The sequence below is a fragment of the Colletes gigas genome, unplaced genomic scaffold (genome assembly GCF_013123115.1).
Source record: "Colletes gigas isolate AHSC1104 unplaced genomic scaffold, ASM1312311v1 Colletes_gigas_Sc00004, whole genome shotgun sequence".
NCBI classification, from domain to species: Eukaryota; Metazoa; Arthropoda; class Insecta; order Hymenoptera; family Colletidae; genus Colletes; species Colletes gigas.
Genome location: NW_025106633.1, coordinates 7,505,456 through 7,530,752, shown reverse-complemented (window position 1 = coordinate 7,530,752; position 25,297 = coordinate 7,505,456). Strand labels below are relative to the sequence as shown.

Below are 25,297 nucleotides of genomic sequence, written 5' to 3'. Positions count from 1 at the left end.
CATAATGGCGGACGAGACGTTTCCGCGGACTTTCGCTCGGGAACCGAGTGAAAAATGTGAAAACCCTTCGCAGCGTTTGGTAATTGCTTTGAACAAGTAGAACACACGGAGAATAAGTGCATCGAATTCGAAGCCATTTGCCACGCGCGCCGGAGTAATTCGAAACATTTCTCACGAACCTTTCCGGGGGAGCAAAATCAATGAATAAATCGAGGTCTTCCGGTTTCGGGGGCGAAAGAAACCACTTTTGAGCCACGTTTTTTCAAGATACGTGTTTCGGGAACGGAATAAAATAAATGAGAACCTTTTCGTGGCCTGTTCGAGATAAAAGAAATCTCCTACTGGCGACACCTACTGGAAGACTCGAGATCTTGCCGGAACGCTGCCCAATTACAATGGGTCGTCTTTGTTCGAGAGATTAAGAGTATTCGCTTACACCACGGTTTAAAGAATCAAAAAATTACTTGGAAAGTGCTTCTTATCGTCCTCGAAATCAAGGCTTTCTTAACACTGGAACTACCAAATCAGTCAAAATGACCCATTTGTAATTTCAAATATAACCTGTAAAAAATTTACTCGACTGAATTTTCAAAAATTTATCGTAATTATATATTTCTTCGCGTATCTATCGTTTCAATTTCTTTGGTACAAATAAACACACTATAACTGTCGGTAGTTCTAGTGTTGAATGGTAATGGCAATTACGGACGCCATTAGGCGAGATTCTTTGAAGACGACTAGCGACACGAACATGGAGAAAAATTGTGCATACTCGATACGTATAGACTAAGACCATGGGATACAAACCTTTGGGGATTTTTATTTTTGTAATGTAAAAAAAAAAAAAAATGGCGTCTAGATAAGAATTTTAAGATAGATAGAAACGAATTTTGCGAGATTGGTAAATGTTTATCGGTGTCCTGTGGAAAAATCGGTGGTATGACGGAAGTGGGGCACCGTGCGAGCGTCTGGCCCTCGATATCGTCGATCTCTCGCGGTCCCGTGGTTCGTGATCGCGTATACGAACTCTATTCAGGGTGTACGTACCGGATAGCACTCGTCACAGGCGTTCGTTGCGAAGGAGGGCGTGCTCGTCGAGAGATTGCGTTACTTTCGACCGTTATTTCAGCTTCGAGTGGATGCTTTTAAGAGCGAAGCGTGGGAATCTGTAAGACCCAGCTAAGATCGATGCACCGTCGTCGATTAATAAACAAACAAAGGGGATATCTTCCACTTGTTTTCTTAATTTCTGGGCCCTCGAAGCCGCTCGAACGACCGTGTATATGTACAGTCGACGAGAGCGCCAACTCGTGGAACGTTGAGGCTAGCTCGCGTGCAGATCCGTGCGTTCGTCAAGAGATCGTTCTCGGCAGACCTCGTCGTGCAACCTACCTACCTACATAAACACGATGCTCCGCTTTGCTTTCCGTTCTCCTTACGAGCCCCTGCATTGCACCTCCGCGAGAAAACGAGAGAAAGAGGAGAAGCCCAGATCAGCGTCACGGAGGAAGGAGGGATGGAGTCGAGGAGCAAGGAGCAGGAGGGCGACGAAAAAAGGTCGAGAGTTGAGTGTAGGCAACCCAATTTTGCGACGCTCCTACGTATTTCGATGTATCGCATAGGTCAAGGTCGTTCGAGACGTTTAACCGGGGATACGTCACTCGTCCTAAATGATCCGCCCTCTGGGGGCCAGTACCCCGGGAGGCTCTCGCGGACGTACAATAATTGGGAGACATTTTATCGCGCGAACGTGTGCTGCATTTACACCTCGCGACCCTCGATCGAGCCTCTTCTCGCTTCTGGCGAAGAAAAAACACTTTCTAAATAATACATTTTTTTTTTCAATATCTCAGTTTTCCTATTTTATCTTTGAATGTTAAAATCTTCTATACTCGTTAAAATTTTCTAAACGTATTGTTAGACTGATTAAATATATAAACTAAACGTGTGCATATATTCCATGATAATAATATAAAAGGTAAAAATGCATGACAAAAGATTTTCAATATCCCACTTTTTGTACTTTCGTAATACAAAAGTAGGATTTTTGAACGCATTCTGAGAGTAGTCGCAAAATTTTTTTGAATAAAAAATATTTTGATAATAGTCGTAAAATTTGTTTGAATAAAAAATATTTTGATAATAGTCGTAAAATTTTTTTCAATAAAAAATGGTGATTGTAAAAGTTGAAAGCGCCTTTTCTCGTCGCTAAAATCGGGAAACCCCTTTTAACGGTAACCATGTTTTATGGGGCCTTGGTTTCTTCCTTTAGAATTTCCTCGATCGAGCAATTACGATTATTTCTGAGCGACGACTTCTGCGCCACTGCTACGCGCACCTGTCGTTCGCATTCTCCGTCTCTCTCTGCCTCCCACGCTCCGCGCCATGCCTTACTCTCTCCTCGTCGATCAACCTATCAGTCACTCAAATTTTCTTCACGGTTACACAACCGCTCGCTATCATTCTCCGGAGATACTTTCTTTCGATCTTTCTGTCGCTTTCACTCTTCCCCGAACGCTTACAAACACACAGAGGACGCCGTACGTCAAAGATACACTCCGTCGAGCTAAAATCACAGATAAATCCGGCACGTTTATCTCCAACTATTTATTTGTTGTTTGTCGTGTAAGGAAAGGTCGCCGCGACGGCATCTTGATACAAAAGAGCCTTTTATCTTATCTACGGCACACACCGGTGCAACAAAGGCGGATGAACGTTCCCATAGTAAAATGGCCCGTTTAAAGTGCACCACGCACAATAGAGTAGACGTTGTGTATACCTGCCTGCGCTGGCGTCGAGAAACGCAGGCAGAAAAATGCCCCCTTAAAGGAAACGCGACCATTTCGTTCGACCGCTGGAAACTTGGACCTACGAGCTCGGTAAAAATCTACGAAATTTAACTTGGTACACGTCCAATCGTGGTATACAACCCTACGAGAAAACCCTTTCTGGCGAGTTTCGAACTCGGTGCCCCCGCTGGGAGGGTAAGTTACACAGGGTGAAACGTGATTTACGGTTTCAAGTTTCGTATCTTCGAACAGACCAGATAGAAATTTATGACAAAAATCTGAGGCATTCCGCCCCATCGAATACGCGTCTGTGAATTTTTTCAGAATTTTTGACCACGAGATCGATTTGTAAAAAAAAAAACAAAAGTTCGAAAATTAATAATATTGCAAATATTAATGTTACTCGTGTAAAAATACGAAAGTGGTTGAATAAATAGCAGGATCAGCAATTGATTTTTTTTTTGGGCCCGTTTAATTGAAAAATAATCGAATAAGATAGCTTGGGGCGTTTTGTTCGGACCACCCTGTATATTTTCGTTTGTATCCTGTTTGTATGGAACGCAAACGTTTTCACTGTGTGTATTTATGGGTGAAAGCACTAAACGCTGCAGTTTGGGTGGGTATTAGACACCTGGACAACCTTAAGCTACCTTCCTCTCTACCTGACAGGTAGAGGAGGGAATAATTCTAATTGTAGTCATTCTGCTTATCTTTCCAGGTAACATTAATACGATTTGTAGTCGCAGGAAGTTCTCCTTTGTAGCTCGAACTTGGGAATAATAAGCATTCAGGTATATTTCTGGATTGCTATTATTGTTTCATTTGTGGAGGAGTATCTAGACTGGAGAAACTATAGATTAGTATTGCTTACGTAAAATAATAATTATTTACTGGCTTGATAAAGCTGATGGTCATCGAAGATGGGGAAAATTTTACTAAAATAACAGATAAATAGGACCAACGTAATTTTTGTTAATATTGATATCTGTTTTGGAATGTTAAATAATTTTATAATTTATAATTTGATAATTTGATTTTACAGCGTTCGCTGATCGTTACTGAAAAAAATCGAGTTTAAAAGTTTGTGGGTCACGCGCGTACTTTCGTCATCGTGTTTCGTTTTTCTCGTGTTATATCGCGACGCGAGCACTTTATAACGCGGATCCTGTCGTTTTTTTTTTTAAATAAACCGTTTTAAACGTCTCTGAATAACCCGCGAATTATTCCCTGACCTCGGTTAGATAATTCCACAATTTAAGCTCAGCCACCGTAAATGATCTATCGTGCACGGAAATGGCGTCGTGGGGGGAGGGAGGCCGGGACGGGGGTGGAGAGAGAGAGAGAGAGAAAGATTACCTGAACGAAACGCGGGATGGTCAGAGATAATTTGGAAAACAAAAATCAAACGTTGGCCCGGTCAACGAAGTCGAAATAAAAAGTATAAATACGAAAGTTTCGAAATTTAAACGTTTATCGAAGCGTTCGGATATTCGATTATAAAATTACTCGACGAGTTGCCCCCAAACCTAATATAAAGTATGACTCATTAGAAAAGCGTGTCGCCATTACTGGGCCGCTCTTATCGTCCTCAAACTTGTTAATCGACCTTTTAAATAACATTAAAATCTGAACCTAACCTTTGTCAACTGCTTTCAGTTTATAGTCATTGATAGGTTAACCTCTTCGGGACCAAACTATTTCGTTCCTGATAAACAAAAATGCAAATCAATATTCATCCATAATATGCGTCCATTTTGTAGCATTACTAGCAAAATTTAACTATAAACTTTCATTCGTAACTCTAGTGGTCACTATTGTGATATAATATTTAAAATAATTTAAGTATACATATGTGTCAGTATCCTTGAAGAGGTTAAAAAGAAATATATATAAAATTTGTTATCTGTCGGTAAAACAGGCGGTGATTAGCGAAGTCACCTATACGTGACAGCGGCCGTTGAGCTAGATCGACCTTTTTTTTATGAAAAATCCATATTCCGAAAGTACGAGGCGACCTTCGACATTTTACAGTTTCCAACGTACACGAATCGGCGGGAAATTTGCAAACAGAAACACGTTTCGTAAGTTCCACGACCCGCGACTGCGTTTCCGACTTTCTCGTCCGGATTCTTTTATTCCAGCGCCAGTCGGCTACATTTTATACCGAACGATTAGCATGGATCTCTTTCGATTGTTCGCCGGGGGATTTCTCTCGGTGGTTAATGGACTGTCTCGACTATTTGTTTCCCTCCTTTTTTCTTTCATCCGTCTCTCCGTTGCTCGGTTTCTCTCGCTCCGATGTCTGAATTTCCCACCTTTCTGTGCCACCTCCCCCACCCTCTCTACGCTTCTCTCTCCGTAGAGAAGGCGACCACGCGGAAGCTTGCACGTTGCGCTCGTTCAGCTATGGCCACGCGGTGCTTTAACGCAGACGCAGAAAAAGGGACACGCAATGTTCTCGCGACATCGTGCACTGGCGAATTCATCAAAAATACAAAGACATCTTAGATCTCTAAAAACTATACAAAAAAAAAAAAAATTGTGAACTCAAAAGGATAACAAAATACATAAAAAAAATATTAAATTACACCTAACAATCGTCCAAGTGTCATACATCGATTTTCATGAAACTTCGTATGCCGATAGAGTATCAAAAAATAGTATTTTTTTTAGCTAGAAATATTCATGTTTAGAGAGTGTGTTCCCAAAGTCGGTGATTCGGGTTCCTAGGGATTTTTTTTTGGCCTCCCCAATGACGCACAAAATTTCAATCCATATATTAATTCCACAAATCACAGAATTATTAAGATCTTGCTTTAAAACTCTGTGAATGTCGACGACGTTTCGAAAGTAAGCACGACAAATTTTCGATCAAGCAGTTTCCAGTCGAACGGAAGGGAAAAAGAACGTCCACGTCCGTTAAAAAATTGTACGGACTCGGTTTGACAGCGGGACGCGTTTAATCGAGGTTCAGCCGTAATTGCTTTTCGTCGGAACGTTTCTTCCATTCCGATACGCGACAGTTCCGACGGTGCTCGCGCGTCGGATAAAAAATTTTTTTACATTTGTCCGCGAATCGATGACCTTTTATTCGCATTATCCGCCGCTCGTGTCCGTGTTTTATTGAATCGTACGGATCGTATTTGTCCCGCGAAACGAACGGTGACACGCTCTCGACACCGTAGTCGATAGCGTCGAGAGTCTGTTCGGATCCTCGTACAGCAAATATCTCGCTGGCTTTTCACCCGGCAATTTGCATGTCGATTTTCTGCGTTGAATCGTCGCCGGTGATCGATCGATAGTAACGGTCGCGGTACTATTCAGAGATTTTATTTAAACGCTCGTGTTAAATTTTTTTCTCAACAGCTTTGGTCGATCCAACCGTTTAACTGTGAATTTTTAGTGTTTTACAATTTTAAAGAATTCTAGAATTTGACAAAAATATAATGATGGAGAACTATAGATAGATACATTAGATTTCGAGCACGAACGTTGGAGGAACACGGAAAGTGTCTCTGTGAAATGTTTGATACAATGATTGAAATTTTTATTCAAAGAGGGCAGATTATAAATTATTTGTTGTTCGAAATTGCATTTAGATGAGAATTTTGCCTATCTGTGGTATCTAGGATTGTCTGTTCGGTCCTCGAGCGACGGATAATATTGCGGCATGGGGAGTGAAAGCGACATGGTGAACCCGCTTACGAGGTTACCCATGTACTTTTACTCGATCCAAGCCGTATTATAGTGACTACTTACCCGGCAGTCCCTGGCATAGTTACCACCAGAAATATCGTTGGAAAGCCTGGCCGCTCCATTCGCTACCCACTCGACGGCGGCCGAGCGAAAGAACTCGCGTCTGCAAAAGTTTAGCACAGATTCCTCGATATTGTTCTGCCAGGCTTCGAGTATCTGCCTTCGACGCATTTAACTTTCTTCGACAGCAGCGATCGAAAGGAAAATGGACATTTTAAACATATTCATCTACCCGTCGCGCGTGCGCAGTTCGATTTTAAAATTCGAATTACAATGATCGTTTCACGAATCGTGGATTAAATTAATAAACATATTTCACATTTTGTCTGCCACGTCGTTCGCATATAAAACAGATTTGATTACGAACACAAGTAGCGAAACAAATTTTAGGTTATGTATTTTAGATTGGTCTGAAATCAAAATTTTTGAGTCTTGCAGAATATTTAAATTAACAGAAAATGTCAACATTAGCGAACAGGTAATCTTTACTATCAAATTTTTGCAAATATCGATCAGAAACGGTGAATATAAATTGTCGATTTAACCAGGCCAGAAAGAAAGATGGCTGACCGTTCTCCGGATACCAGAGTTTCGACGATCTTTTTTTAGTTCATCAATATCCGTAAGCTATTAGTTGGGAACACTGATTGATTTTCGTTCACTCTCACGATAACGAACGCATGAATCAGTCTCTGGCCCTCGAGCTCCCGTGGAACGAGGCGAGGGCGAGGCCTGGAGGGTTCGGTATTGCTCGCAAGGGCAACCTAAAAGAATCGAGACGTGTCTTGGAGGGGCCACGACCGACTGCGAGGGTTGCTGGGTCTGGTCAATGGGGCCCTAGGTGCACACCCTTCGACGATTCTTATTTCATCGTCATTGTCCCCCTCCCTCCCTCCGACAGCATATGGCAAGCCCTTTATTCCAGCTCCACGGCTTCTCTCGTCGAACAAACAGGTCTGCGGACCATCGACCTCGCAAAACTGTCGATTCGTTGAATAAAGATGCGATCTGCACGACTCCGCGCGACGAGCTTAACGCGTCGACCATTTTGCTGCGTCGTGTTTCGCCGGGAATCCAAATACCGCGATAAGCACGGTATTAACTTGTCCGTTGGTCGTCCGTTCGGGCAACAAGGTCACCTTGCAACAGAACAGTCCTTTATTTTATGGGGCTCTGTTGTTTTGACACGGCGAGATAAGTTTCGCTCCAGGTCTTCGGCGGTTACAACGTATCGTATTTCAGAAAGGAAGACGCATTCGTTTAAAGTGAGAAAAAACATTGACTCTCTTCTGTTACGAAGTGTCGTATTACAGTCGAAGTTTCCAGCGAAGTCGTACCCCTGTCGCGCAGTGTGCTAAAACATTCGATACGCGGCCAAAATTAATAACGGTAAAAAAAGAAAAACGTTAAAGATTGTTCGGAGAATAATTAATGTTTCAATGGACCTTTTAGTCGACATTTAGACAATATAGGTTACTTCGAAAAATTGTATTTTCAAGTATTGTGCATTCGTCGCGACATCTACGAAAGCAGTGGAGGGGATGAGCGAACCACTTATACCGAAACAGCAACGACTCACAGCGAGACAATATCGTATTTCGAGCAAATTAAAGATGGCGCTGAGTTTATTGTTATCCTCGCGCCAGATTGCAAGTGCGCGTGAAAATTATCGAAGAAATGAATCTGTCGGAGGCGGTCGAAGAAAGTTGAGGCGCTTTCTCGGTTGGATTTTTTTTTTTTAACCGTAAACGTGTGTAACAGGAGAATGAACCGGTACACAGTTTCGGGTACGTAGAGAAGCCTGGGATCCCCCAGGACAATATTCATCCCCGGTTAGCCCCGCATTCGGGATCTCGTGACGGTCTGTGCCTCTGTGGGTGGTAGACGGAATAAGAACGAGGGGTTCTTCCCTCGGCTTCTCCATCGTCCTCTGTCGTCCTCCTCTCTCCGACCGAACCGGGTACGTATGGATCCGGTTCAGGCCCGGACCAAGGGGATGGCGATCGAAGAGGGTGGCAGATGCGTTCGAACCAACTCGGATTTCGCCGCTGCCAACAGCCATAACTCATTTTACCGGGGTTTTCCACGAAAGTGGACCGCGCCTCGGCGAAATCCGAAATCCACTATTTTCGCTAATATCCGCCGACTCACCGAACTTTCGACACGAAACCAAATTTTGGCCAAAATTCAAAGATATTTTAAATTTTTAAAAAATCACGGACTCAAAAAGATAACGAAATAACGATATCGCAAAAATTATGATACTCGAAATTAGATCGAATTTGGTACGATATCGAAAGATATTAGTATTTTTTTTTTTTTTGTGGAGATTCATGTTTGGGGCTGTTTCTCTCCCAATTGATACTTCCTTTTTTATGCATCGCGTAATTCAAGAATTCTGTCGAAAACAGCGATCGCCCACTCGAGAATCACCCTATGTATTGATACGTGCTTGTTAAATGTATCTCGTCTGGAACACGATCGCTATCGAGGGTGAAACTCGAGGATGCATAAAATTCGTCAGAACTTCATTCGGATACCAGCCACGCGTACTGATTATCCAGACAACGGATAAAAAATTGCTTGGTCTGAGCAGTGGCGGAGTCCGCCACGAGTAAAATCGATAGAACGTGCACTCGTTGTTGTTAAAAGAAAAATGACTAAATTAATACTTGGTATCTTCAAATATATATTTTATCAAGCTATTTAATTTCGTCACGATTACGTTCCTTGCGTAAATAATTTTAATTCGATCGTGTGTAGCAGAATTATCGTGACCCACATGTGGGACAGTTGAATAGCGAACGTGTAGAAACTTTGGCCGGTACGTCAGAGTTGTTGATTTCTTTTTTCATTCTGCTCACTTGACCGCAAATCGCACCAATTTGTCCCGCCATTACTCAATAAACTTGTATAAACGATACGCAACTATCCTAATTATTTGCGTAGCCTAACTCCGCTAATGCCCTCAATTTGGTTAAATTGTACTCGAGGAATGACCCAACCACGAATCTCCATCTTTAAGCCGCTGGAAATGGCGAATAAACGAAGGAATTACATATTTGTTTTATCGGTATTCGATATCCATTCGTTCCCTCGTTTTACGTTCATATCATAATCGAGCATAGTTTATCGACTATAGTGTTTACATTATCTCGTAAAGTATTTTAATATCGTGCCTAAAAAAACATTATATTTTAAATTAAAATATAATTCTAATTCGACCTCTCTGACTGAATCCTCATCAGAAATGGAAAGTTAATAAAAAACATTGAAATGCAACACTTTTGCATAATCAGAAAGTAGGAAACATTTTTTACAGTCCGTGTAGTAAATAGACTTTTGCTTCTGCCATTTCTCTTTTTATTGTATGACTGGTATGCATGACACACCCTGTATGCAGGATGATTATTAACCCGTTGGCATCACCAGCCGTCTGGTAGACGGTCGGAGCAGTTAGGTTCATTCATCATCAGTCGTCTCTCAGAGGGTCGTGACATCATTACTACTTCTTAAATATTTTCACCGTGTTATTAAAAATACGACAGGATTATACATCATTTTGTGGACAATGGGTCACCCCGAGTGCATGATCGATCGGTTTTCTTGAAAATAAATTATCTCGATTCACGATGCATTCTATACGCTAAACAAGTTTGATAATACAAATTTTCATTTTTTCTATGCAAATGGAAAAAAAAGAAAATTTTTTTCACGCTGTTTTATAGGTGTTCATTATTTTAAAATTTGTACCAGTTGTTAAAATGTAAAATTTCCTCGACGCGCGTCCCGTTAGCGCATTTCACTCCGCGTCGAATGAGTACCATGACTCTGATCAGCCAATACTCCGCGTACGATGATTCACCGTATCGAGTGACGGTCTGAATTCCCCGTCGACCATCCCGGGGTTAACTCATTGTTCGTCCGTGGCGTATCGAGCGAGCTCGTGCTCATCACGCGGTTGAAGATCGACCTCGATCTAATGAGTAAAGATTGGCCTCAATCTAACGAAGAAAGTGTATCCCGCGAAGACCCGCTAAACCGACCCGTCGTCCGTGCCACGGCGATCCTCTCGGATCGTTCGTTTTGGCTCCCATCTGGCGAAACCAAATCTGCGCGTCTCGATTTCACCACGGATCGAACCGTTTGCCAGTTAAAATGTTCATAACGTGCCTTGGCTCGTCGCTGAAATGCTTGAATGCACTCAAAAGGCACGCACAGTAATGATTCTTAAAATGAATATCGCTCCAGGGATTGGCATGTTCATATTTCGTACAGTGGAGGTGAAATTCAACACCAACTGACATTTGTACACAACGACATCGTTGGATAGGAATGTTCAATTTACGAATCACGTCTGGAGTTCATTTTAAGAATCATTACTGTATCCATGAATAGGGTAGGACACATGCAATATCATTTTAAGAATCATTACTGTATGTGTACTATCCTATTCATGGATACGGAAATGATTCTTAAAATGAACATCGTTCCGGAGATTGGTATGTTCATCTTTCATACAGCGGAGACGAGATTCGATAGCAACAGATATTTACACACGATATGGTTGGATAGGAACGTTCAATTTACGAATCACGTCTGGAGTTCATTTTAAGAATCATTACTATATCCATGAATAGGGTGGGACACATACAGTATCATTATAAGAATCATTACTGTATGTGTACTATCCTATTCGTGGATACGAAGATGATTCTTAAAATGAACATCGTTCCGGGAATTGACATGTTCATCTTTCATATAGCGGAGACGAGATTCGATAGCAACAGATATTTACACACGATATGATTGGATAGGAATGTTCAATTTACGAATCACGTCTGGGGTTCATTTTAAGAATCATAGTTGTATCCATGAATAGGATCTTCCTCTAAGAATCCATCGTCCAAGATGCTCGTTGCAATGGTGGTCGGAAGATTGGAAGGAGCAGTTTATTCGAGAAAAGGAAAGAGAGGTTTTGGTGCTGTCGAGATTATCGGTCACCGATGACTATGGGGCGGACAGGTTGAATGTTAATTTAATCGAAGCCAACACGAGCCTGTAATCGAGACGATTTATGAGAAACCAGTTTGGCTGCCGTTGGGCCAGCCTCGGTCGCGGCTCTTAATTCGATAATGTTAACGAGGGCCGATTTCGTTGTAACAACGATAAGATCGATGTAACGTCAGCCGAATTTGAGCAGCGACCGTAACCGTAAATAGCCAGCGCCGAGAATCATGACTGCAGAAAAGAATAAAGTCATATACGCGTAACCCCTTGGAAATCGGCAAAACTTTATTCGAATAATTTGATGAAATTTTATCGGATAAAATGTTAAAATTTTTTGTATGTAATTTGTAAAGAGGAAATAATAAATCCGAATGCTGTTTATCTTTTATTCCTTGTTCGATGGTTGCGTCTAGATAAGAATTTTGTTAATTTTTGGTGGAATCGGGGTCCCGAGTGAATCGTTCTCGAATTGATATCTTTCTAATCGATCGCCGATGGCACCTGGTCGACCTAGTAGTACAGTTAGACAAGTGGGAGCTGGTATTAACATCGTGGCCGGGAGGATCGAGGTTACCGATAAGTCCACGTCGTGGATCTAATAATAATAATAATAATAATGTCTTCATTATTGCATTGTGAAAGGTTATGTAAATATAAAGAGTAGCGTGAAAGGCCTAACCTCAAACACCACTTCACCGCCATGTTTGTTTCAGATGCCCCCTCAAAAAACATAACCTCTTACCACTGCACCTTTTCAGTAATTTAAGGGTATCTAAACGATAAATCGTCTATTTAAATCGTCCAGGCGGTGAGACCGTTTAAGCTCGAATCGGATCCACGGAAAAGAATTTCAGGAGTAGAGCAGTACCGGTTCTGCAAACTGGAAACGATCGCGGGTCGATGGAGTTTCGTGCACGCAGGAACGGCGACGTTTAATACGCGGATAGAGCAGGAATCTCGTCGCGGTTCTGCTCCAATAGCCGTCCGCTGCGTGGTTCGTTGCTCGTGTTCGGCAATAGTTACGACTTCGATCCAAATATGGGTAAAAATTTCTAGACGAACCGACCTCTTATCGCTGGCAGCAATTTTTATTTTCCTTTACGGTTAAACGGAACCGTCACGACCCTGGGGGTCGCGCGGGGGCGCTGCGTTCGCTTTGGAAAGCGTCCCGCGGTCGCGGAACGTGCCGTTTAATTATTACAAATTACGAGAGCGTTCCAGCAGGAAGTAACGTTTTCCATATTCATAGCAAACGGATGTTCTCGGGTCTGGAGGCAGGCCGTCCCACGTGCGACCCAGCCGATCCCGTGGCTTTGTTCGTATTCACTGTCCCGTGCACGTGTGGACAGTTCCGACAGAACTGGCTCGATTAAGACGCCGTAGCCATTTCCACGTAGGGCATGTACACATTACGCGAACACGTGGAACGATAGTCACGCGTTCCCGCATATAGAAAGCGACACGACGCACGTTGTTCTTTCGAATTTACTAATCGAAGCATCTCGAACTGTTCCAACCCTTAACACGTTCACTGCCAGGTGAGAACTGTATGTATAACATTATGCAAGATCAAAATTTTGATTTCACGCGATTGTAACCTAAAATTTGTTTCGGTACTTATTTTCGTAACCTTGTTAAAATAATTCCATCCAAATTTATTTCCCTCGACGTCTTAACTTGAGAATTAATTCATCTAGTATCATTTATGGGTGACGTGGCAGTTAAAGTGTTAGTATATTTCCAAATTACATGGAATTGTATAATGTAAGCGATCGTTGGGGCGATCGCCGCAGCTGGCCGACGAATGTTTAGGTTAGGTTAAAGAGATAAGAGGTGTCGAGTTCGGAAATGAGAGGAGAGCGAAACCTCGAAGGAGAAGCGAGCTGAAGGCAGTCGAATAAAAACCTTTGCGTAGGAAGCAGCTCACCGCCTTTAGTTTCTCACCCTTCCGAAATTATAGTCATTTGAACATCTTCAAAATGGAAAATATGTGCGTGTGGTTCGAAGATTAATTAGTCTACTTTGTTCGACGCTCGATTTAGTTTACACGAGTAATATTTTTTGTTATTAAACTCGACTCAAAGCACTCTCTGAGAATTCTGTCCATTTCTGTTGCGCGTGGCAAACACACCGAACGCAGAAACTTTCCCGTTATTAGTAAAACTCGTTACGACATGCATCGAACTGATACGATCTAACGCAGTTAATAAGCAACGTTTGAAAAGCAAAAGCGCTCCAGACGCAAATCCGTCACGAACTAAACGAAAAGTGTTTATAAATCGCACTATTTGCCTAATTCTCGTAAACGACGGTCGTCGTCGTTGCGTGATACGGCGTCGTGAATAGAATTTCAACACGCAGATTCTGCTAACGAACATAAACAAAGTGTATGAATCGTCTCGGTAAAAAGCATAACGTTTTCACTCGATCGTTCCCTAACACTTTTATATAATCATTAAACTTATTCCGCCGTGAATTAAACTCATTTTTTTTCAATTTTTTAATTTTACTATGTGCTTTGGAACTTCATTTTTAGTAGATACGAATGTGTTCGTGTTACCAACAATTCGATGTATTGCATCTGTTTCATAAGATGTCAGATCCCCGTGTGATATAACCACTATCGTGTTTCATCGTTTCTTTGACGCGATGCCTTTTAAGGCTTTCACCTTTCCTCTTCCAGCAACGTACTTTGCTATCTGACGATACATCATTTTTGTTTCATCTTACAATATTGTGCTCTTACAATTTACAAGTCTATAACCAAGTTCTGCTATTCTACCATTCAAAAAATACACCGTTTTATAGCATCACAGTGATTCACTACCTGAATTAGAAAATTCTATTAAAGCGTATATGCAAATAAAGAACACAAGAAGGGGTTAACTGTCCAATTACCCTACGAATTCAAAAGATTGAATGTAGAGAGGTGGAAGGGTGGCGTGCCAATTACGCGAACGGGAGCAATTATATATTTGTACGCAGGTGCGTGCGCGACAAAAATGGCAAGTAGTGGGGGGTCCGGGGGGGGAGTCAGCGGGCGAGAAAAAATCGCGTCGTTTGTCGAAGAGCAATGGAGAGGATCCTCGGCGTGGTGTATAATGGAGGCTCGAAAAAAACGAGGCGAAGTGAGGTGAAGAGAGCTGACCTACTGTGGCAAGTGGCTCAGGGCCGTCGCTGTCCAAATCGTCCCCCCCCCCCTCCCTTTCTTCCTTGGTTGTCCCCTCCCCTACCCCTCCGCGAGCGTTCTCTTCATTCGGTACCACACGCAGTATTCAGGTCTCTCTTCTTTGAAGCCCTCGTGGCTACTGTGCTGCTCCTTCGCCTCCACCCGTCCCCTCCGCCCCCGTGCTTCCTTCGTCTCCTTCACCCTTTGCCCTCGTCGACGCTCCGCGAGACCGATAACACCTACTAAAAATCAAACGTACGCGGAGACACACGTACATACGCTTCTTCAATGTTTCATTCACTATCCCTTTTCGTGGGACGAAAATTTATGATGGTGTAACCAATTACTGTCACCCAATCGACTATGGATATATTAAATATTTTTTTTTTGTTGTTATTCGATGCTTTCAGTCTCTATTTTTATTTGCAAATATTCCATTCTTTTTTTATTTATTTGTCATGGGCAATATTCTGCATTATAAAAATCTTTTAATGTTTTTTTTATTTATGATATATTGTATTAAAATTTGTTGCTTGTCGAGGAATTGAAAAAAGTGTGAATCGCAACCGATTAGAAAAAGTGATTGTAAAGTAATGGATTAATGGTCAGCTTCGGTCCCAGACGCAGGCGAACGGTGTTCGTAGCGGTTACACGCGCCTCTTTCTACGCTGCTTATGGCGTTTTTTGACACGGTCGCCGTAAACGCCCACCGGAGGAAAGTGAATCAGCGGCCGAGTGAAAAGCAACCAGTGAAAATACGGTGCCCGGGTAGAATGGCGATTTGAAAGTTCTGCCTTCAGCTTCTAGCGCCGATTTTCACTTCGCCAATCGTGGCCACCAGTGGTTGACAATCGAAAGCAGTTCAACGGAGAGCTGGGTCTTCTTTCTATTTTTAGATCGAGTTTTAGTACCTTGCCACTAAGAATGATCGATTAAATATAATATAGACACATACGAAATGGGAATTTTTATTTTACAATTATTTATTATAATTATTCGGTGTTATACAATTTTCGTTTAAACGCATATCGATGTAGACAACTTCGATGAAAGGATCGTCGATTCATGAAATCTGGTAATATAAATAAACCGCCACGTGACCTTTTAAAATGGAGTGTTTAATAAGCACGTTGTGAAACGGCTTAAATCGATTACGAGTGAAATGTCTGGCAGGACCGTGAAAGTCAGGAGCTTGAACGATGTGTAACGAGTCGCCATTGTTCTTTTGGGTTTGCCTTGTACCAATCTTCCCTTTCGTTTTTTTGGTTTCAGATGTCCTTTATTTGAGCTGCGCTCAGGCCCCGTTGCCTGAACAAAACGAGCTATGTCGTCGAGTAAGTAGCACGTCTTATTGTCAACACGTTGGTCGCTTCATCCTTCCTACAATTCGCGTCCTTTGTTAATCATTCTCATTTCAACAAGCAATCCCGCAATTCGCGTGTCAATTTTTAGGTAATTTTTGTTGTTAAACAAAATTAAACAAAGTTAAACTTTTAGAGAGACTTGTACTTTGAAAAATTTTTTGGTAATTATTATTAACAACACGGATAATCGAATCTTGCTTTGTTGAAAAATACCGTTGAGCAATGGACGTGTTGCATTAGGTTAAAATATCAGAAAATTCTGCACGCGTGCAGAACCAGTATGGTATATCGATACCTCGTTGAAAAATGAGTCGAAAGCGTGGAGTAAATTTTTCTCGTCCGTCCATTCGTTTCCAAGATAAACGACTTTGAAGTGTGTCGCGCGCAGTTGGTGAGTTTTTCACTAACTCATTTTTATTGGCTGGAGCAAAGAGGACGCGTTCAGCGATTTATAACTTAGCACAATAAATAAGCTGGTCCTCGATACGCGGTAAAAAATGCTTGGATACACCATAGAGTACGTTCACCGTGGAAACGTAATACATAGTAGACGCGAACAGCCATCATGGCGGTCTAACTCAGCGCGCTACGCCAAAACACATTCAAAGTCAATTTTCTCAAGAAGGAGGCGTCGTAGGAAAAAACTTTATTCCACACTTTCGACTCAGTTTTGGATCGATAATTGCATACCTTGCTTTTTTTTTTAAATAAGAATATTTCAAATATTTTTAAACAATTTTCTACGAGTTTGCTTTCATATTTATATTAACCGATTAGTAATTGAGACTGCGACGAGGCGATGCGAGGAACCTGTTTTCCTGTTTACACGTATTTCAGCCTAACCTTTAACAAGCTTTCTTGACCTTCGCGCGGAATCCTATGAATTCCAATTGTATGCACGTCGATTTCAATATCCTGGTTGCAAACGGGGTTTCGTAAATTTTTATTGAAAAATTTTCAACAGATTTTAAAAAGTACATTCATTACAGCAGAAAAAGAAACATAATTATTCATTAGAAATATTTACTACGAGGTAGAAATGCATTCGTATGAAATGTTGCTTTTGTGATCGTTTTTCCCTTGGATTCTTCGATCAGGATTATTCGTAACGCATTATTTTTCTTATTAATTAATTGTAAACGTGTTAATTAATTGGTATAAATTCATTGTTTGAATTTCGACCACGTTTCAGGAAGTCTGTCCCACCGGTGTGGCGTCGTGAACGAGAATAAAGCCTCGTGGCCATTGTGCATACGCGAAAATGACATCACTCGTCCTCGGTTACATAAAGATATCGTCGCTATTCACTAATATCGATGATCCTTACGGTTTATTGCTCTGACGCGCAACAGCTAATTCCGTTATATTTTTTAATTTAAATCTGAGACGTTTTCTGTTTTCTTTTTACGTAAACAATTTTTGTCCTCTATCAAAATTTATAACTTTATAAATATTTTAAAAAGTTTATAAATTTGTTCATCTGTATTCGGGAAAAAAAATGGCGACCGCCGGGCGCCCCGTTCGCCATTTCTGCAACGCGAGATCGACCATTCGCGCGATCCCCTGCAATTTCGCGGAACGTCGACGCAACGCTTTTCGTTCCCGTTACACAATATATTTGACACCGCCGGAGCGGTTTCCGTTGCACGCGAATGGAAAGTTCTTAGAAAGTTCCACATCGTGCCTCGTTTAACGTGGAACCGAGCCACTGACTGGATCGCGGTGTCGAAACAGTCTTAATATGGGATACCGTGGCGTATCGATGATTTCGCCCGTGAAAACGTTAGGAAAGATGCCGACCCGCGGCGCCACCGGTGGCCGTTACTCGATTACAATTTCTTAATCGTTCGTCGGCTACGTGTTGCTCTAACCGTGGACGTTTCGTTGTTTGCTCGAACTCGAGACGAATACCAGTCCTCGTGGGCGTTAAAAAATTCCGCGTCGTTTGAAAGCCCGAGATCGGAGGAGCACTCGTATGTGGATCACAGGACGGTTTCCATAGTTGCAGCGTGCAACAGCCATTCCGCGCGAGGCACAGGATGCATTGACCCGAGAGCGGCGATAGGTTCCGCCGAGCGTGTTTCGTTGCACGTTCCACACCCCGGGTAGAAACGAAAGCCGCCCCCCCCCCGGTCGGAACCTCGCGGCTGCTTCCGGGATTGCGCAAGTACGCGGATCGAACGAGTAAAGCACAATGGGCAGCGAAGGCGTGGGTACTCACCGAGCGACCGTCGAAATGGTTATTTTCGACGGTGAGGTCGTCTAGGACGCGTAAAACGAGAACTCGAGGACGTCCTGTGCGCCGTGGCACCTCTCACCGCTCCGTTCTATACACACGGAGCACGAAGAGAGCGAGGATAGAGGGGGGCGAAACGAAAGAGCGAGAGAGAGAGAGACAGAGACAGAGACAGAGGCACAGCCAAGCCCACCGGAGAGACCTAACCCCAACGAGCGACCTCCGATGTTTCCTGTTCGATCAGCCGTCGTTTCATGACATACCGATCCTCATCGCGGATAAGCTGCGACAGGAATTAAAGCCGCATCGAAGAAGCCTCGGAAGGAGGAGTCCCGGCGCACGCTCGATCGAAACTTTCAATGCTAGAGAGCTGAACGGACCGCGTTGCCAACAGTGGACTCTGTTCAATACGTGCGCGCGCTCTCGACTCGAGCCAGTCTCGCTCGACGCCCGGCCAACGCACGACGATCGTCGATAGCGGATCCAACGAAATGGGGAAACGATCTCGAGAATTACACCCCTGCAGATTCTATATAGAAATCGAAACGTTTGGAAGACCAACGAGAAAAAGACGTATATTTCAATATAAGATAATTTGAAACATAAATTGTATCGAATAAAATTAGTAGAAACATGGCGTGGCCTCTGGCGGAACCGGGTTAAACGATCGCACGAATCTGTCGCGCCTCGTGAATGGTCAGTACACTCTGGCCGTGCTATTGGTTGCGTTACCCTTTAACTCGTCGAACGTCGAACGAATAAAAACTCGCCCCCGTTCGGAATTTCGAATTCTTCTGGTTTTTTTGCCACGGAAATTAATTTCCTGTCAGGTTGTTCAAAAGTTTAAATTGGTCCCCGCGTCGCGATGTCGCGCGATCAGATTCTGCTTCGAGCAGAAAATCGATGACGGCGGTCGCGCGCGCGCTTGTCCCTGTATGCGAACGCAAGCTCTTTCCGCGGCCACGGTGCAATCCCGTTCAAACGACAGGCTAACCTTAACCTCGGTGTCGATAATCAATGGAATTGATCGTAGGCTCGGCATGAAAGTGTCCCAAGGTTCGGTGCCGACGAAGGTTGCGCTCGGCTAAACGGAACCCAAGAGAGAAAAAAAAAAAAAGAAGAATATTGCTCGAGAAACCTTCGCGCGGCTACTCGCGAACACGATCTCCTTCGCTAATTTTGAACTTTTGGTCGAAAGTAACGTTTGGACTTTCCTTCGTTCCGGGGAACCCTGACTGTCAGGGAACAAAATTTATGGGGGAAAAAGTTGTAGGACGATTATTTTATAAATAACTTTTTTTTGTAAGTAAGTTTTACTTCACGTTAATTAGGAGGATATTTAGGAAATATTCTACATTATTTTATGCTTTGTTGAAATCTTTCCATGAAATATCGCGACTCGAGTTACATAAAAATGTCGGCCGTTTTTATCCGCGTATCTTTTCACAGTTACTACTATCTGTGTGTACGTTCGCCGTAGCTATCTGATACAACTACTTATCTATTCCCTTTTCCCGTAACGGGTAATGCCATTTTTTTTCGAAAACCGTCCTTGGAACGAATCTTCTAATCTGTTGAACGAATTGTCGATATCTCTTGAATCGCTTCAAACGAGTGGAGTAGCTGGGAGTGACGCAAATCAACGGACTCGGAAAATCGAGTGATCGTAAAACCTCCGTTGCGAATAAAGTACTGTAAATTGAAAAAAGTAATAAAATACGGGTGTTCTTCGTTGGGATTGCATTTTAAATTACGTGACCGTGTCCCCTAAATCCTGCGAGTGAAATTACATTTCGCGTTTCGATTTCTCCAAGATGGCCGAGCAAAAAAAATTTGAAGCACAGAAAGAGTCTAATTTGTGCATCGTCCTTCGAGTACCATTTCTCACGCCAGATGGCCCACGGTCCGCGAGATGTTAATTACTTTCACTGTTGCGAGGCGTCCGTTCGATTTTTGACGGCCACGGAGACGGACGAGCGCCGGGTCGACGGGCGATTGTGCAAACCGGAGAAATCTTCGAATTAGAGGCGGACCGCGGCGGTCCTCGCGTACGTCGAGACACCTCGAACGGAATCGATCCGTGGCGCAGCCTTGAACGCGAATTCGGAAATCGGCCATTACGATTGGAGAGTCATTGTCGGCGACTTTGATTTATCCTTAACCCCGTTTCCACGAACACCGGAGCATCTGAACTAATTTTCTGGATGAAATCTCGATTAACCCGGCGCAATTCGGCGTCATAATCAGGGCCGTAGCCACTTCGAGAATCGAAGATATCATGGCGGTCAAATTTCGAGTCGATTAAAAACTGAGTCGGGAATAAATATTCCTTATTAATGTTAACTTTTACCGTGGCGCTGATATCAAATTTGTTTCAAATTTTTTTTTTATTTTTCGAACGACACTTAAATTATTTTAATAATCGAATTTGAACGAATTTGAACGTTGAAGTCTATTTACGGCCGAGCAAATTTGAGCTCGTGGATAATCAAGTCTAGCCGACCCCGAGCGCTGTTAATTAATTAGTTCCGCAAATTTCTAGAAACGCTGTTAAATATTCCCCATTCCCAAGATAATACGGATCTTCGTGACGAAAGATAACGTTTAATCCGTTTCAGCGGTCACGATCGAAATTATGCGTCCCGCCACGAGGCACCGAACATAACCTCAACGCGCGTATATTCCGAGATTTATTGGCTCTGGGTTTATCATTCTACCGAACGAGCGTGTTATCTGCTACATACGATGGTTTTATTGCGCCTGGATGCAGGCGATGATATTATCGAAGCTACGAAGGGAAATAATAGTGAAAGTAATAGGGTAATACACAGGATGTCCCGCGTAATTGGTCCTTGTACAAACACAAACCATATGGGTATCGTTAGATTAATAAAATTGTATATCATTTAAAAATCGACACGTCCATAAATATAAATTTTTATTAAACAATTAAAATCCTAATCTCCGCTTTCACGAGCATATGTTCGACTCTGAGAATCGTTATCTTCCCTACGATATTTAATTATCGATACGTGACAATGGGGCGCATTTTTTTTTTTTTTTTTTGCGATTGAGTGGCAAAATTTTCAAGCAGCTGAGGACGTCCGTGAACAGAAAATACCTTTCGCGGAAATTAGGCCGAGTGGGGGACCTTGTTAAGGTGTTTTATTGGCGCGAATAAGGGCGAATCTCTTTTCGTCGAGGTTAGGGGAAACGGGAGCGACTGTCGTGCCCTCGAAAATTTGAACACAATGCGAGCGACCTGTACCCCGGCGCAACACAGGGTGTCCTAGATCTTATTATACGTCACGAGTATTTATTATATCTATATTAAATACGGTTGAAGGTTAAAAATTCACTTTTTATCAAAAGGTTTTTTTAAACGCGTTTTTTGCTCGATGTTTTTTCAACTTATATAGTGGCTCGTGTTCCACAGCATTCCCAACAACAATAATAAAAATTCTACACGATTTTACAACTTGTAAGTTGTGAAGTGCCGATCACCGGCGACCATCGTGTCAGCCAACGTGTTAAATAAATGTCTACCGACCTAGTTGCACAGATTCGTACCTGAAATCCATTACAAATACTTTTTTCACACCTCGTACGCTTGGCATGCCGATCACAAAATTTTTACACGTTAAATAGTTTAAATGTTTCATGCTGCATCAAATGCAGAACGTGTGATTGTTACGTGTATGGTTTATGCGGCGAGTAAATAATTTGTTGTCCGTTAAAAAATTGTTAAATATTTACGTATATTTATTGACACCTTTCGTATTGACGATTTTTCTTTTAATTAAAATATGTATTCCAGTGCATCGATCAAATTCAACATAGGTTGTTAAAAAATAATATTTACAAGTTCTGCAATTTTAACCCTTTGAAATTTTGTTGAAAAATTTTGAAAAATTTCACACCTTCTCGAATTTTTTTCTAGAAAGTGGGTAGGAATTCAGGGGTATGTGTATTGACCAAAAATGATTGCAATTGACCCCCGCAATCGAAAATAATTTTTTTAGAACGATTTGAGACTTTTCAATTTCGTCGAAAAATTTCAGTACTTACTCGAATTTTTTTCTCGAAAGTGGGTAAGATTTTGGAGGTATGTATGTTAACCAAAAATGACTGTAATTGACTCCTTTAGCTAAGAATAATTTTTTTAAAACGATTAGAAATTTGTTAATTTTGTCGAAAAATTTGTCCACTTGCTCGAATTTTTTTCTCGAAAATGCGTAGGATTTCGGGAGTATATCTAATCACCAAAAATGATTGTAATTGACACCCGCAACCGAAGATAATTTTTCCAGAACGGTTTGAAATTTTTTAATTTAATTGTTAATAACTTTTCATCGAGGCCTCAGTCAAGAAATTAATATTCTTAATTTTCGTCTTATTTCGGGCTCTAGAATCCCCCATTAAAATTTTTCCCAGATCTGTATACTTGAACAGACAACTAATTAATACTGTTTATTTTTTTTAAATAACGACGTTCCAGTTGGTTTTTATGAGCTTGTTGTCTAACCATAACAAACTCGTCAAATAGTCTCGGTATTCTTCGCATAGGCACCCGTTTTTCGCTCTGCACTAAAAGGGTTAAAATTGCAGACATCCGTCAAATTGACGGCTTCCGTAAATCTAGTGTTAATATTGACTTTGATAATCACCGAAAAGTAATAAAATCGCTGCTGTTTTAAAAAAAATCAATTCTCGATCACCGGTCACGGGCCACGCAAACATTGTCTTGGACATCGAAAGAAAAAAAAAGAATAAAAAACCACGTCGATCGGGGCTCGGGTAGCGTCTTGGAGGGCAATAAATCGGTGTGCCTTTGACGGTTACCAGCCGACCGTCGCAGGGCCCCCGTGAATCACGGATGTGCTTTCGAGCAATAACTTTAAAACGCTCAAGAAAATTTCTCTCCCTCTCGCCTCGTCTCGCGCGTCCGCGCTCACGTTTAATCCATTAGCGACCAATGACACTGTTCCACGGTTTAAGGGGAGAACGCGTTTCGTCCGCAATAAAAATGGGGTCAAACCCCTCTTGTGGGCCAAGGTGTTGTACGCGTTAGGCGATCTCCGCTTTCAGCAACAATCGCACCGTACGTCCGCGAGAATTATTAATCGTACACTATTTGCTGCTTAAGTCTCCCTGAGATACCGATCTCTCGCCGCACGTGTCTGTAACGTATCTCTTTCCCGCAGCTAACCTAACCTTCTGCGTTAACGATTCATTCGCAATTTCACACAAGGCCCCGTAAAACCGACGATTATTCGCATAATCGTGTCTTTTTAACGCGTTTACGGCGAGGCGTTTTATGTTACACGTTGTCCGCGGGCATGTTCGATGCAATTCTTCGCTGAACATCTGTGTCTATCGCACCTTTGAGTCTCGTGTGAATGATAGAAAATTGAACCATTTTAGGAAATGTTACATCTGACTTTATAATTCTTTTTTGCAGTTTACTTAGCTATCCTTTGGGAATACGAGATAATTTTTTTATTCATTTTTATTAACTTTTAATGTTGGTATCACGTCCCGCAGTAAACATGTGTTTTTCAACACTGGCGTAAGTGATTGCAGCTTTCAAGGTTGACTAAATCTAAAAAATCAAAAAGATTTTTATTCGATAGGTGTACAGTTATCGCCCATACTAAAATAATTAATTTATGTTGCAAATTATTAAAATGGTGAAAGCTCAAAGTAAAAATTGCAAAATTTCGTCGTTTCATTTGCAACTTTTTAATAAAAAAGATATGATAAACTCGTTATAACAATTTGATTTTGGTACGGGCGAGAACTGTTAGTATGTGGAACAACGTGTAAAAATTTCAAAGCAATCGAACGTAACGTTCCGAGAGAAACGCAATTTAAAGTCTGCAAGGTCCTTACACATCAATCTCAGCTCTTAAAACACTAGACATCTCTCTCTTTATAATAAATTCTTTGAATCGTGACGTCTATATGCAGAAGTAAGACAATTCTAGCAGGTCCCTATCTCACATGTAGCGATATTCGATAGTCGTCGAGGAGCGTAATGTGCAAATGGAAGGGTTGATCGAGCGCTTGCGAGAGAGACGAGAGCTCAGCCCTCTGGTGGCGAGTACGTGAAGCGTCGCCACAGCATATAAAGCAACGAACAACCGTCGATCGTTTTTCCTTTACTACCAAAAGTAGTAAACTCTTGCTGGCTGACAATTTTGTTGAAAATTCCGATAATATTCGAATTTTATTCGTGTCATTTGTCAAACTTTCGAACAGCCCCCCAGTCCTGCTTTATATCCAGCGGCTCACGTTACACCGTTCTCGCGTTTCAGCGAACAATGGCCGGCCACGGGACTCGATCGAACGCGTCTCCGTCGTTGGAACGATAACGCGTCCGTGCGGAGTACCGAATGATTCTCTCCCGTAACAATGGACAAAGAAAAAAAAACGAAAAAAAAAATCGGCGCGCGGGAATTAAGAACGAAAAGTGGGAATCGCGGATCGATATTAAATATACGCTGGCGCCGCCTCTCTTCCTGTAAACGAATCAAGGCCTGTCGGGTTTCGTTTGGAGAGGTTTGGTCGAGATTCTGCGCTCGGAATTGGATCGACCCCGATCGGGTTGCCCAAATGGGTTTTTAATCGCGTAGCTGCCAGAACAGTGGTAGGCAAAATTTATGCCCAGATATACGTGCATTCAGTAACGAGGGTAAAATAAAAAAATTATTTAAAAAGTTATTTCTATTCATCGAACGAATTGTTAAAAATATGAAAAATAGATAGGAATCGAGATTATGGATAAATAGCAGTGTCGCTCGCAACGCCATAGCACTTTTTCCATTCTGTTCTCGTGTATTCGTTCGAACAATGGCCGACTGTTGTTCGATCGAGCGCGCCACTTGTACGAATGATAACGCGTCTCTGAATAGTATCGAATGATTCTCTCCTCGTATATGCTAAAATCCCTTTGCTGAATGATATACATCAC

At 42.1% G+C, this 25,297-nt stretch overlaps 1 protein-coding gene across 3 annotated transcripts in view; it reads left to right on the top strand.

The window, feature by feature from the left end:
• LOC122405402 (protein roadkill-like) overlaps window positions 1-25,297 on the top strand; it is a 106,499-nt gene that overhangs the window by 37,622 nt on the left and 43,580 nt on the right. For all 3 annotated transcript variants that reach the window (XM_043410108.1, XM_043410109.1, XM_043410107.1), the window contains one exon: window positions 15,997-16,058. The gene's annotated coding sequence lies outside the window, so the exon portion shown is untranslated. The remainder of the gene's footprint in view (window positions 1-15,996; window positions 16,059-25,297) is intronic.